Here is a 13,040-nt window from a genome sequence, read left to right on the forward strand (position 1 = left end):
TGGCACTGAGGGCACCCTGGGTGCAGTGGTGAACTCCTTCCAGCTTTGCTCCCAGGGCAAACTGACAGCGGAACCCACACCCGCTGTTCAGAAGGTCTAATGGGAAGGGAAAACTGCTCAAGTTGAAGGGACCTTAAACTTCTCTGCTCAGTGCCCTTTATTCTACGCACAAGATACTCGGGGCCCAGGAGCTTCCAGGGTGCGTCTGAAAACGTCAAGACGTGGGGCTTCTGGCCCAGGGCTCGCTCCAGCCCTGGCACCCCTACCTTGGAGGTGACCATCAGTATCCAAGGCGCATCACATTTTTGTGTTTTCGCTTTGGGGGTGTTGGTAGGGGAGGGGTGAAAGGAAAACAGGAAGGTCGGTGGGGCAGCCTTCCAGACAGCTTCAGAGCTCCCGACGGCGTGGAGGGGAGATGGCTCAGGACCGAGCCTAAAGGGGAGGCCAGATCTCACCAGGACATTTGGTCTTGCTCTGCCTTCCAGGGCCTTGTCCGAGAGGCTCTCGTCTCCCTGGTGAGATGACTGAGCCCCTGCTTGGCCTCTGTGCCCTTTGCTTCCTCCAGTTCTAAAATGCTGCAGTTCATCCTTAAAGGAGGAGGGACTTCTTGAAAAGGCAAAAATCAAACACACACCTCAGCACCCCAACTCTGCATCCTGGATGGCGGAGGTGGGGAGTCCACAGCTGCATGGAGGCCAGCTGGACACACCCTGACCCCGGGACCCTGTGGGCAGCTGTCAGATTGAACCCCACCCATCTCACCCTTGATGAACTGGACACAGTCAGAGGCTGTGAATGGTCAGCCTCTGGCCGTTCTCGTGAACCAGCTACAAAAGGATTCCTTTGAACCGAGTTTCACCTTCCTATGTGATTTTAAGTAAATACTTCCCTGTGCTGATTTTGCCTCCAAGGCAGAGGAGACCGGCAAGCTGAAGGGGGCAGGCTGCGCTGGCAGGATGGGGGCTTGTGCTGAGTGCCAGTCCCTCGCCCCAGCTCAGCGGGCTGCTGCCAGCTTCACAGCATTCTCTCCCCGAGGGGCGTGTGGCAGTGAGGGCACAGGAGGCAGGGCCACCGGCAGGCGTCCTGGTGATGGCCACACCCTCGTCCATGCCGCCAGGGTCAGGGTCACGCATGGCAGGCTGAGGGCTGCTCTGAGAATGTCAGGCGCAGAAGCCTAGTGTCGTGCTGGGCCCCTCCATCGCTAAGGCTCCATGCCCCCTTGTGACCCTGGCCCTGGGAGAGTGTGACCACGTTCCCTGGGGATGGTGCTCCCAACAGTGTGAGTCCCTCAGGCCTGGCCTCACAGTCCGAGGACTGCAGATTTCCAAATGATGAGAGAAGGAGGAAGGGGATGGGTGGGAAATAGCCTTTTCTTGTTCAAAGATGCAGTTCTTAGAGTGACTTGGAGCTTCTGACCACCGGAGGTGAGTGCATCACAGAAAGCTAGACCAGCATGGACTGCCAGGCCCCTCACCGGGAGCACAGAGAGGTGAAGTGACTTGCCGAAGGTCACACAGCCAGCCCCCACCGTCCAGGGCTCAGCTTTCCTCCGCCCGTGCTCCCCAGCTTGAGCACATTCCTCATTCTTGGATCCAGCAAAGAGAACCTTCCAGAGCATTGCCTTCAAAACAGCACTTATGTGAACGAGGGGGCTGTTGGAACAAGATGAGGCAAACCCCAGTGTTCCTCTGAGCCTGCTCCACCCATTTTCTCATCTTTATATTACCCAAAAAAAAAGTTTCAAATAACCCAAACAGGCAGGGTCTGATCTGCAGACAGTCTGCAGGCATCCGCCCAAGAAGCTGCCGGTCGGCTCGTCCATCCTCCTTGGATTTATGTTGTGTGTGTTAAGCCTTAAATTGTTGAGACTCTGGCTGGCTGCAGTGGTATTACTGGAGGGTTGGTGCATGTTTTCAGCTCACGGAGCTGGCTCCGGGACTGGAGGTGTTGGCCCCGAATCAAGTCCAATCTCACACCTGTCTGAGACAATGAGGGCCTTGTTAGACACATCTCCCGGCAGCCGGCGCGGACTGCTTATTTTTCACGTTCAGAACAGGGAGGGAGGAAGATGTCCCGGAGAAGGGAGAGACCCAGGCCAGATTGGGAAATGCTGGGGTCAGCTGCCTCCCTGCCCTTCCCCTCTCGCCCGCCTCTCTGTCCCCCTCCCCCCAAATTATAAACTTCTCCTTATTTTTGGAAATTGAAAAACAAACAAACAATACCAACAGTAGCCCTCTATGCAGGAGAATTTCTGACTGCCAGATTAGGAACTCCAGGCCCGTTGGAGAATAAATTCACTGGCATCCCTGGGGTGGAGCCACAGAGAAGTGGAGTGCGTAGAGAAGTGGGGTGCATAGAGAAGTGGGGTGCATAGGTAGGGTGGGGTGTAGCCCCCTTTCAAGTGCTGAAACTTGAGCCCTTTGCACTGGGCCATGGGGTCTTATTGGTAAAGGTTTTCGCCTCTTGTTTTCCCTGTATCGCTGACATGGCAGGGGCTGGCACAGAAAACAAAAGGGAACTTCCCCCCAGCTCTGTATTATTCGCTGATCAAATAGAAAACAGTCCTGGCTCAGCCCATCTGTCCCCTGTCATCAGCAGGCAGAGCAGAGCCGCCTGCGGCCCTGAGTCAGGGCACCCTTGCATAGGCAGCTCCCTGGGGCCCTGAATCCAGGCAGCCACTGGGCAGGCCCTTTCCTGGGTCCAGATTGGCTCCTCCAGGCTAAAGGTTTACCATAGTTATGATCCAGCCAGAGCTGCCCACATGCCTGGCTTTTGCGGGGTGCATGATGCTGAGGGCCCTGGGATCAGGCAGGTCCTACAGTAGGGTGCCAGCAGCTGGCAGGCGCGCCTGGCGCCTCTTCTCCGTGCGTCACATCTTGGGAACCAATCCCCTGGCTCCCATCTCAGTAAGCCGGCTCTTCCCTGAGCTGACGGCTTTCGGCCACTCTGCTGGGCTTGTCCCCCAGTAAGAATTAAGCAGCCCCTGTCCTCGCCCACAAATGACTAGTTACACACTGAGCCCCACTGCTGACTCATAACGTCAGCCTGGGGCTGAGCGGGGAGAACATGCTGGCGATTTCATCTGAGACCTGGGACTCCGGAAAGGAAGTGGGGCCATCTGTTTTTCTTAGGGTGATTCCCTATGAACTCAGCCCCCTCCCCCAATTCCGTGTGCCTATCAGCACACATGCCCAGAGGGGACAGAAGGACTGAAGGCTTTTCAGAGGGAGCAGAACGAAATGACAAGGGGCCAGGGTCCCCTCTCAACTGGGTCTGAATCTCTTCCATGTGCCTTTGGTCCAGTCACTACGTGTGCAGGTCACGGACCCTCAGGGAGGCTGGGGGTGACGATGCACAACACCCCCAACCCCACTTCACCCCCGGGCTCCATGTTCATTTCACCCGCGTGCTGCCTGAACACGCCACCTCCCAGGGAACGTGGCCGAGAAAGCAGACGCCTTTCCAAGCCAGTGTGGCCCAGGAGGCCCCATACAGAAACCAGTGATGCCACCTGTCTAGAGCTTCTGGCCTCTCCTGGCATTTCCCGCTGCCCCCTGTGCTCCCCCAGGCTCTGAAAAGACCAAGAGTCAAGCAGATGAGCCAGAGGCAGACGGGGCCTGAGTGACCGTGAGCGGCTTCTTCTCACCTGCCTCCTCCTCTGGCCCCTGAACGCCGAGGTCAGCCCTCCCTGCAGCCTGGGGCCGTCGTGGCGCCCACCCAGAAACCCCTCTGCTCCTCCCTTCCCCTCCCCCAGGCTGCTTCTCTGGCCAGGACTTGTCCGTCCCCACCAAGGACCCCGACCCGCCAGCTCCATCACCCGTGCCTCCCGCATGCCCACCTCCCCAGACCCTGCCCTCCACTGTCACCAGATCTGACTCATCGCCTCCACCGTGGTGGGCTCCCGGGGAGCGGGGGCCGTGAGATCTCCCCTGGTCTGCAAAATCATCACTTCAAACCCCCGAGATGCCTTCCAGGAGTCGGCACTGCCCGCTGCCTGAAGCCCCACGCCGGGCACCGGCGCCCTCTCCTCCCCACCCGGAGCTGTGCTTCCGCGGACGGACGGGTTCTCCTAGGTGGAGGCTCCTCCAGAAGCCCAGGAGGACCTGGCTGAGGCCCCAGGGCTCGGGGCCGGGGGTCACGGGGAAGCACTTCCTCCGCCCTCAGGACAGGTCAAAACAGTCACTTGCAGATTTTCATCCCAGTTTCAAAACTCCCTGCCCCCAGCAATTTCCTTCCTCCCGAAGCGCCAGCCCTAGGGTAGGGCCCTCTGCTGCTTGCGCCCTGGATTCGCCCTTTCTCCGCCTCCCAGGGTGCCCAGTGAGGAGAGCCGATGGCCCTACCCGGGAGCCTGCACCCCACCCGGCCCCCTGCCCTCTGTGACGAGGAGGAGCCGGGGCATCTCGATGCTACTTGACCTCTGACTCCCAGCCTTGTGGCCACTAAGGCCAGAGAGAGCTGCTCCCCTCTCGCTGTCCGGACCCCCCGGACGAACTCTGCGGTCACCTGCTGTCCCCCTCACCGGCACCCGCACTCCCCAGCTGGCTCACCTGAGACCATCTTCCAAACACCTGAATTGGTTGACACCTTTAATGAGGGACTTTGAGCCCAGAGCAGGGAGTGGCCATCATCCGTGACCCCCACGTGCCCCTCCTGCCCCACTTCCCTGCTCTCCCTGGCCCGGGTTCTCCCCTCCCCCTGTGTTGCCTCCTTCCCTAAAAGCTTCCTAGGTTCTTCCTGCTTCCAGCACTTTTCAAGCGCTGTCTTCAAGCTCACGCTTTATCTTGGCGGCCTCCTGCCCCTGCTCACACAGCCTGCTTCCCACAGTGACCCGCTGGCCTGCCCAGGGTGTCAGGTGCCCCAACACCCAAACCAGGCACTGCCACCGCTCACTCTGCGCCCAGCCGGGTCCAGGGCAGGGGAAGGAGCCCCCCCTCCATCCTCCTGGGCGCAGCCACACTGCCAAGGCCCAGGCCCCCGCACGGCCGGTCACCGAGAGAGTGACACGCGCGTGTCCTGCAGGGGCCGGTCCCTGCCGCCCGCCCTGCCCCTGCCCCTCCCCCTCCCGCCACCTCCTCTCTTCCCTCGGCTCCTCGAAGCCTCTTCTGTGCAAATCCGGGGAAAGTTCTAGGCCGGGTTGTTGAGACTGGTTGGCTTTTTTTTGTAAGAAGACAGGAAGTTCCTGTTTATTGGAAAGAAAAGTGCTTCGTTTCCAAAGCCGGAGCCAAGCGGCCATAGGATGCGCCCTGGGTGCCTGCTTTCCTCCCGGGGTGGTGAACACAATGCAGAAGGGAAAGACGCAGGGAGACAGCCAGGGCGCGCGCACAAAAGAGACGTTATAATGGGCTTTTGTTGGTACTTGCATTTTCTTGTTGGAAACAGAGCAAAGACCCTGAGGTGCCGAGGTGCGGACAGAAACCCGATGTTATCTGGCCTCTGGAAGCCCTGCCTGGAGTCCGGCGGGGGGATCCAGAACGCCAGGAGCCGCAGCCGGGCTGCTCGGGACAAACTGCTCAGCACAAACGGGGCTTTTAGTCTTTCGTAAACAGCCTGTGCCCCAGGGCTCAGATCCTTCAAAAGTTTGCCTGCGTAATTGCGTTTTCACTGCTGTCTGCCCCGCGCTCATCTGTCTAATCTAGAGGTTCAGACAGCCAGGCCGAAGCCTGCGAGACTGCAGGCGCGCGCATTTAATCCACTTGAAAGACAGACGCATCGAGCTAGGCTCACTCATTATTTTAAGTGATGGGGGGTGGGGGTGGCGGGCGGCGCTTGCCATAAAAGGCTTTAAGATCCTCTGCCTGGTGCGGCCCCTGGGCAGCTGAAAGCCACAGGGAGACACGGCCACCCCGTGACCCCTCTGCCACCGCCTCGTTTCCGGAAGGCTGCCTCCCCCCTGCGACCACCCCCCAAACACGAGGTGGGTGGGGAGCAGGGTGTTGACTAGAGTTACTCATGAATTCGCAACAGCAGACGCCAGGACTTATTGGAGACTGGGGGCTGCTGGGCTGGGTTTCAAGGGAGGAGGAGACAGCCCTGGCATGAGCACCGCCCTCCCAGGCCCAGACCCGTGAGCGGCCCGAGGAGCGCGCCAGAGCGCGTCCGTCCATCCTGGGCTTGCTGCGTTTTAGAGATTCGTGGACACCAGTCCTGGTTTTGTCAGTTTCGGGCAACTGGATTGGGAAGAAAGGGCTTCTGTCGTCATCTGTCCACAAAGAACCCGAGGGTCTTTTTAGTGACTGCCCGGTCACTAACCTACGTGGGCAAAGGCAGGTGCGTGGCCCTTGCGCTCCAGCTTGCTCGGAGGGGCTGGCACGGAAGCCTCGCAGCTGGCGTATCTGCTCCATCACCCCAGATGTTGGAAGGAAACCTTAGCAGTGCTGGCAGGGATTTGCATCATCATCTAGTTCCCTCTGACTCGTGCCCGGGAAGCTCAGGGGCGGCAGGCAGCGGCCTGTTCCTTCCCAGGTGGCCAAGCTGGCGGTCAGCTCAGGAGTGAGCTCGCAGGTTTGCACCTGCGACGGTGGGGCTTGGCGCACCTGCCCCAAGCTGGGTGCCAGGCCAGGAGACGGCGTGGGGACAGAGCTCCCCTGGGTGTGGACAGAGGCGTGGCCTTCAGCCCCCCTGGGCCCTGCAGCACGCCTCATTTCCGCCCACCCTCAGTTCCATTTGTCTCTGCCCGGGCCGGGGGCTGCATTCATCTTCTCTGGGTCTTGGGGCACCTCTGCAAGTTGCATCATTTAGGCTTGTCTGGCGGTTTGACGAGGATGGTAAACCACGTGGCCAGCATGCCCATCAGGGCTGGGTGTCCTAAGGCCCCATGGGCATTTGGGCCGTATCCTTCTCCACTGGGGCTGGCCCTCCTGTCCCTGTAGGGCGTCCACATGCACTGCCAGTGGCCAACACCCGCAGAGGCCTCGTCCTCACTGACAACCAAAAGTGCCCCCAGACATGGCCCAGGGTCCCTGGAGGAGAACTCACCCTGGGGGACCCATTCTGGGAGATTCTTGCGGCATCTCAATGCCTGCAGCCAACAGGCATCACTCGAGCATCTGCACTCGTTTTGATACCAAACCTCTCTGCCCCCCCTTTGTCCGCAGGAGTTTCCTACTTGTCTGCTTTGCAATCTCTACTTTTAAATGAAAAAACAAAATTCTCCGTCACAGCCCAGGTCTCGGCACCGCCTTGCCCTTGTCAGTGAAAGCGGGGCTCTGGAGGACGGCGTCCCTCCGCCGGGTGCAGTGTCGTCTTTCCCGGGGCCACCTGGGAGACTAGAGGCTGTATCTGAAACACCATTTGCCCCCAGTCTGTCCATAAACGGAGCAAGGGTCCGTGGATCCTCAGAGGCCTGCTTGTGCCCAAGAGCTTGTGTGCATGTGTGTGACTTTAGACCGAGATCTGGGGGTTGTTTCAGAGACTTCTGGCACATTTCCATGTGCCTTTCTGAATCCGGCTTTGGGTGATCAACGTGGTCAGGTAGTGGCCCCTCGGTGGGGCTGACTTTATGAGTCTGTGCTCTGTTCAGCGCTCGGGATGATCTCGTGAAAGTGTTCCTGGCTGTCAGCTTCAAAGGGCTCCTTGATGCTCCAACACCAGCTTGGCAGCGCGGGCAGGACCCACCGCGGTCCCCTCAGTTCACGGCAGGGTCAGGTGCTGAGGCGTGCACAAGGACAGCAGGCCTAGGGGCAGAGTCCTCTGCGTAGCTCTCCCCTGAGTGAGGAGAAGACTCCCACAGATAGGTGAAAAATGGTGTTTTCGATACTCTTAAAAACCAAAGCAGTACAATTGTTCTGAAGGACTCAAAATTATTTTTATTGCATCATTTTTTATCACAGTCGAGTTGGTTTACAGCACTGTGTATGATGTAGGGGCACAGGTTCAAACTTCTTCGGGGACATGTTCCTGTACCCACTGCCAAAGCCCCCAGAGTCCTCCACCATTGAGCCCTCCAGCCCCCTCCCACTGAAGCCTCAGTTCTAGGGTTTGTTTCTGTTTAGTTCTGTGTGTTCCTTTATTTTGTTTCTCTATCTTCCACATGAGTAAAATCATCCGGGATTTGCCTCTTTCCTGACTTACTTCACTTAGCATCGTCCCCTCCAGCACTGTCCATGTTGTTGCAGATGGCAAGAGTTCATCTTTTTTTACAGCCGAGTAGTATTCCATTGTGTATAGGTGCCACTTTTATCTATCATCTGTCGCTGGGCACTAGGGTTGTGTCCGTGACTTGGCTGTTGTGTACAGTGCTGCAGTGAGCTCAGGAGAACATTGCAGCCCAGGAGAACTAATGGTTTCCCATAGGGTCTGGACCAGTAGCATTCCCACCAGCAGTGCACAACGGTTCTTTTTTCTCTATGTGCTCATCAGCTTTGGTTTCTATTTTCTTCCTTCCTTTTATTAATGGGCCATTCTCACCACCATTGAAAAAAGTTTTGCATCTTCTTCCTCATGTTGCTCCAATGGCAAATATCCCAACAATTTAGCAATTTTTGAAAAATAAAGAGAAGTGTGTCAGATTTCTTGGAGCATTTCCCTACACAGAGAAGCCTCCAATTTAAGAAGTATGATGACCACGTCTCCTCCTCTGGAAATGAGCCTGTGAAAGGGAAGCTGGAGCTGTTGGGTCTGTAGAATGACTCGTGAGGGATGAAGCAGGTGGCTGAGGCTCACAGCTGCCCACCCTGCTGTGTCTCTGCGGCCAGCGAAGGGAGAGCAAATCTGAGAGTCAAGCAAGTCTTATGTCTGCGGTGTGGGGAGAATCTGCTCCCTGGCGCTGTCCTTATTTCTGGCAGGGTGGGGAAAGACTCAAATGTCAAAGGCCAGAGGGGATGCTGGTGCCATTTAGGAGAGAGAGGGTCATCCCTCTGGCCATTCAGGGACTTTCTTCAGTGCTAGAGGTGGGCCCACAGTCAGAATGTTGGAGTGAAGCACCAGAATCAGGGTGCCTGCTGCTCCCTGGAGGCCGTGTCTCTAGGAATGAGAATGCTGGGGTAAGCAGTGCAGGGGGAAGCCCGCTCAGAATCCAGCTGCATGGCAGCAGAGCCAGGAGGAGCAAGGCCTGAGGAGGACAGAGGAGAAGGGCATGCGGAGGCAGACAGGGCTTTGGCTGACAAGCACCCAAAGGGGCTAGGTGCCAGCTCGTGAGCTGTTCCCCCCTTATCAGAATGTGCTTCTCCAGGTCCAAGCATACAGGACGCTCTTAAAGAGCTCTAACTCTCTGACATGAGCCCCGCCTCAGGAGGGAACAGTCCATCCTAGATTTGCCAGCCTCAGGCTATCTGTGTCCTACTGGCACCCAGCTGGCAGGCAGCTGCCCTCTGCAAAGTGGCTGTGGTCCTCCCTTTGCAGAGGCTCGTGCTCAGGGGCAGAGGGCTTACTTTTCATCTGCATAGCACATAGATTGTGGACCAACGTTCCCCCGGTGAGAGGCTGAGGGAATCTTGCAGTTGGCCAAGGAAGGGCTTGTCTCTGGGGTCCCTGGGGTCTGACGTGGGGCACTTCCAGTGTGAGAATTCTCTGCTGGGTGGCCCCAAGCGGGTGCTCTCTGACCACCTCCCCACAGGATGGGGGGTGGGGACCAAGTCTCCAAGGGACTCCATCATTGGCCTCGGCACACAGTGAGTGAGAAGCAGGCTGGGGGGCTCTGTTCTAATCACTCAGACCTCCAAACCATTCCCTGACTACATCCTGGCTCAAGCCCCCCGAGAGAGCTCAGAGAGAGGGTCCCAAATCCAGGAAATGTGTGAGACAGGCACCGACCGAAGGACCGGCCAGCATCTTTCATGTTCTCATTTTCCCTGTTGAAATGACTTCTTTGGAGCTTATTAGAATGTCAGGTTTCAGGGGTGGTGGCTTTAAATGAGTGTCTCTGGCATCAAGTCTGGAATGGAAGCATTCAGGCCCGTGCCGTGTGGGAGCTGGGTCACGGGGCCCTCTAGCACCTGTGAAAGCCACGGAGGGGCCCAGTGAAGACTAGGGTGGCAGCTAAGAGAATGCCCAGCGGGGGCACCACCCAAGTCAGGTGAGGGGACCCCACTCTGGGGTCTCTGCCATCCCACGGGCAGCCTGCCTGAGGCCAGGAGTGGGCTGGAGGGCAGCAGGCTGGCACAGAGGGCTGGGCCGGGTGGCCTCAGCAGACGCCAGGCTGCGAAATGACAGGACACATACCTGTCATGCTCCAGATCTCCTTCTGGGGGGAGGCGGGGGTCACCTTATAGTCTCAGCGATCCCGAAGATAACATCGCTCCTGTTTCCTCACCTGCTGCCACCCCGGGGCATTACAAGGACCCTGGCAAAGGCTCTGTCCCGCTGCTTAATAGGATCTGCCCAAGGGACAGCTTTCACTGTCTCCGCTTGGTCAGAAGTTGGCAGCGCCACTCTGGGAAGTCCCGGAGGCTCTGCTTCCCCACACCCGGCTCTCCGTGGCATCGATGCTGGGGCTCTCCCAGCATAGCCATCTTCAGAAACCCCGTCTTGCGGTCTGGCACTCCTGGGCGGCAGCAGCCTCTTCCCCACCCCCCATAGCTTCCTGCCTTGAGGTGTCCTTGCAAGTGAGGGGTCAGTGAATAAGTGTCCTTCGATGCCAAGGGCCCCAACCAAGCTACAGGCCCCCCGAGATATGTGGTCCTCCCCACGCTATTTCTGGCTCTGCCTTACAAGGAACTAGCGAAATGGCCCAGGCACTAGAGGATGCGCAGGAGGAGCAGACAGCCGCCTCTCCCCTCTGTATTTTGAGACTTCTGCTGGGAGGAGAAACATGGAGGCGTGCAACGAAATGAACAGGGCAGTCTCGTGATAATCTGAACGGGCCTTGTCACAGCCTGACGGCCCGGCTCCGCGCGAATGTATTCAGTCTGTCTGCAGAATCAGTCAGGCCTGGAAAGTAGGGGGGCCACCGAGGTGCAGAAAATAAGTGTGCAGATCATCTTTTGGAGAAAGGTGTCTGCAATGGATGTTCCTTTGACGAAGGAAGGGTACGTGGCTGCTATGTGAGAAGGACAGAGCCGAGACCTACATGCTCTGTAGGTCAGGGCCACCCTGCGACCACGGCCCTCCACCCCTGGGAGCCGCAGGTCCCCTCCCTCGGACTCAGGGAGGCGGCTCCTACAGGGGAGCAGCCTTATCAGAGCATGCATCTTTCTTAGCAGCCAGTGACTTATCCCTGAACCCTCCTTCCTTGGAGGCAACTGTGCCCAAGCGCAGATCCCTTTTCCAGACGCGTCCCAGACGGATCTGGCGGAGGGAGAGGCCTCGTGGCAAGGGTTGAACTGTTTCCCCTGGGAACTGTCTGGCAGCCCTAATGAGGAATAGCACTTTGCATTTATAGAGGGCCTTTCATCTGCGGCTCTCAAAGCAGCTCCACAAACATTAATTAACTCTCACACCTGTGAGGCAGGTGAGTCTGGTTACCCCCATTTTTAGAGATGAGGAAACAGAGGTTTGAGAGGAAAAGGCCTATGAGGAGCCACCAGGGAGGGGAGCAGCATTGAGTCAGGAGCCAGCATTCCTGCATGCCCAGGGCCCCTGACAGCAAAGCTCCAAAGCCTCCCCAAACTTTTCCGTCCCGTGGTCTGTGTCCCAGAGGCCGCGTCGGTGGAGGGTGCAGGCCCCACAACCTCGCTCCCTCTATCCTCGCTCCCTCTGGCGGGCATCCTGCCACGGGATCCTGTACACCCCGAAGGCCTTTCAAAGGCAGCAGCCCCAGGCTGGTCTCTGCCCCGGCTTGGTGCTGGATGCTTCCCTTCAAAGTAATTGCTGGAACAATGAATGCATCTTAGCCGTCCATGACTAACCAAGATGTCTGCAGCAAGCCGGAGACAAACGGTTGGCAGATGCCAGCGCTATTTCACAACCTCTGTTTCCAGGATCTGGAGCTGGTGGGAACTGACTCACGTTATCATGGGATTTCACTGATAGCCACAAGGTGCTAATCCAGCATTGGCTACCTGGGCGCGTAGGTGACTGCCAGCCCCAACGTGGGGGGCTGCGGCCGTTTGAAGCCCCGTGCAGCTGCAGCATCTCAAAGACAGTGGAATGGTCTGGGACATGCCTCTTTAATGGCAGAGAATGACCCCAGGGAAGCTGAGATCACACAGTTCTGAAGGTCATGAGAGGCAATCCGGGGACACCCCTTTTTGTATGCAGGGGAGCCCAGTTCTTGGCCCCGGGGGTCCGCAGGGGGAGATGTAAGCCAGTGCTGGGGCTCGCCCTGACACATCACCCTGGAAACTGACTCACGTGTCTGAGTCCTGAGTCACATCCTGTTGTGTCTTCGAGAGGCATTACACCAGCTCCCCGGGCCTGAGGTGACCCTGGAGGGCACCCCGGAAGTGCCCGGCTGCCTTCCAAGCTGCAAAAGGGAAAAAAACTCTTCTAGGGAAAAAACCAGGGCAGCCCCAAGGGTTTATAAATTATATGTTCACTAACCAGGATTGGGGTGCGAGGGCCTCATGACCCCGCATAACCGTCTGCTCTGTATTTAAATGACTTGGAACGGAGGCTGAAGACCTGTCTTTTGAGGGATCAGCTGAAAAACCAAAGAAAATCCTTTCTAAGTATATCAACCAAAGTGGAGGCGTGGAGACGCGGCGCCCTGCCACCCTTCTACCTGGCGCCGCAGAGGAAGAGGCCCTTTGCGTAGAGGGTGGGATGAGAAAGCCCCCAGTTCCGGGTTGCCCGAGGAGAACCAAGGAGGCTGGTGGGAACGTGAAGACAGAGCAGGGTGCTTTAAATGTTTCTAAGGCCAGCTTTTGTCTTCATCTGTCTTTATTGCTTTCCTGACATTTCACTGATTTCAAGTCCAGTTATTATTTCTTTCTGCTTGCTTTAGGTTTATCTATTGTTCCTTTTTGTCTCATTTCCTAAGGTGGGAACTCAGGTTATTGATTCTAGATCTCTCTTCTTTTCTAATATATGCATGTTTTGTATCACTCTCAGCCTATTAATAATAACGCTCCTGGCTGAGCTGCCTCGGGGCACACACCTGGGCCTGGGTGAGTTTCTCATAGGTTTTCCCCTTTGAAGCCACTGCTAGTATTGGACCACCCCTT

General features: G+C 57.4%; 1 protein-coding gene and 1 long non-coding RNA gene across 2 annotated transcripts in view; one reads left to right on the forward strand and one right to left on the reverse strand.

The window, feature by feature from the left end:
* Window positions 1–13,040, forward strand: part of RUNX1 (RUNX family transcription factor 1) — an 85,579-nt gene that overhangs the window by 58,176 nt on the left and 14,363 nt on the right. The window lies entirely within an intron of this gene.
* LOC129146703 (uncharacterized) lies at window positions 1,800–12,506 on the reverse strand. Its single transcript, XR_008553747.1, has 3 exons — window positions 12,418–12,506; window positions 12,229–12,340; window positions 1,800–1,976 (listed from the first exon to the last, which is right to left on the reverse strand). It is a non-coding gene; the product is annotated as an uncharacterized LOC129146703 (long non-coding RNA).

The sequence above is a fragment of the Talpa occidentalis genome, unplaced genomic scaffold, assembly GCF_014898055.3.
Source record: "Talpa occidentalis isolate TD23 unplaced genomic scaffold, MPIMG_talOcc4v2.1 talOcc4.4, whole genome shotgun sequence".
NCBI lineage: Eukaryota > Metazoa > Chordata > Mammalia > Eulipotyphla > Talpidae > Talpa > Talpa occidentalis.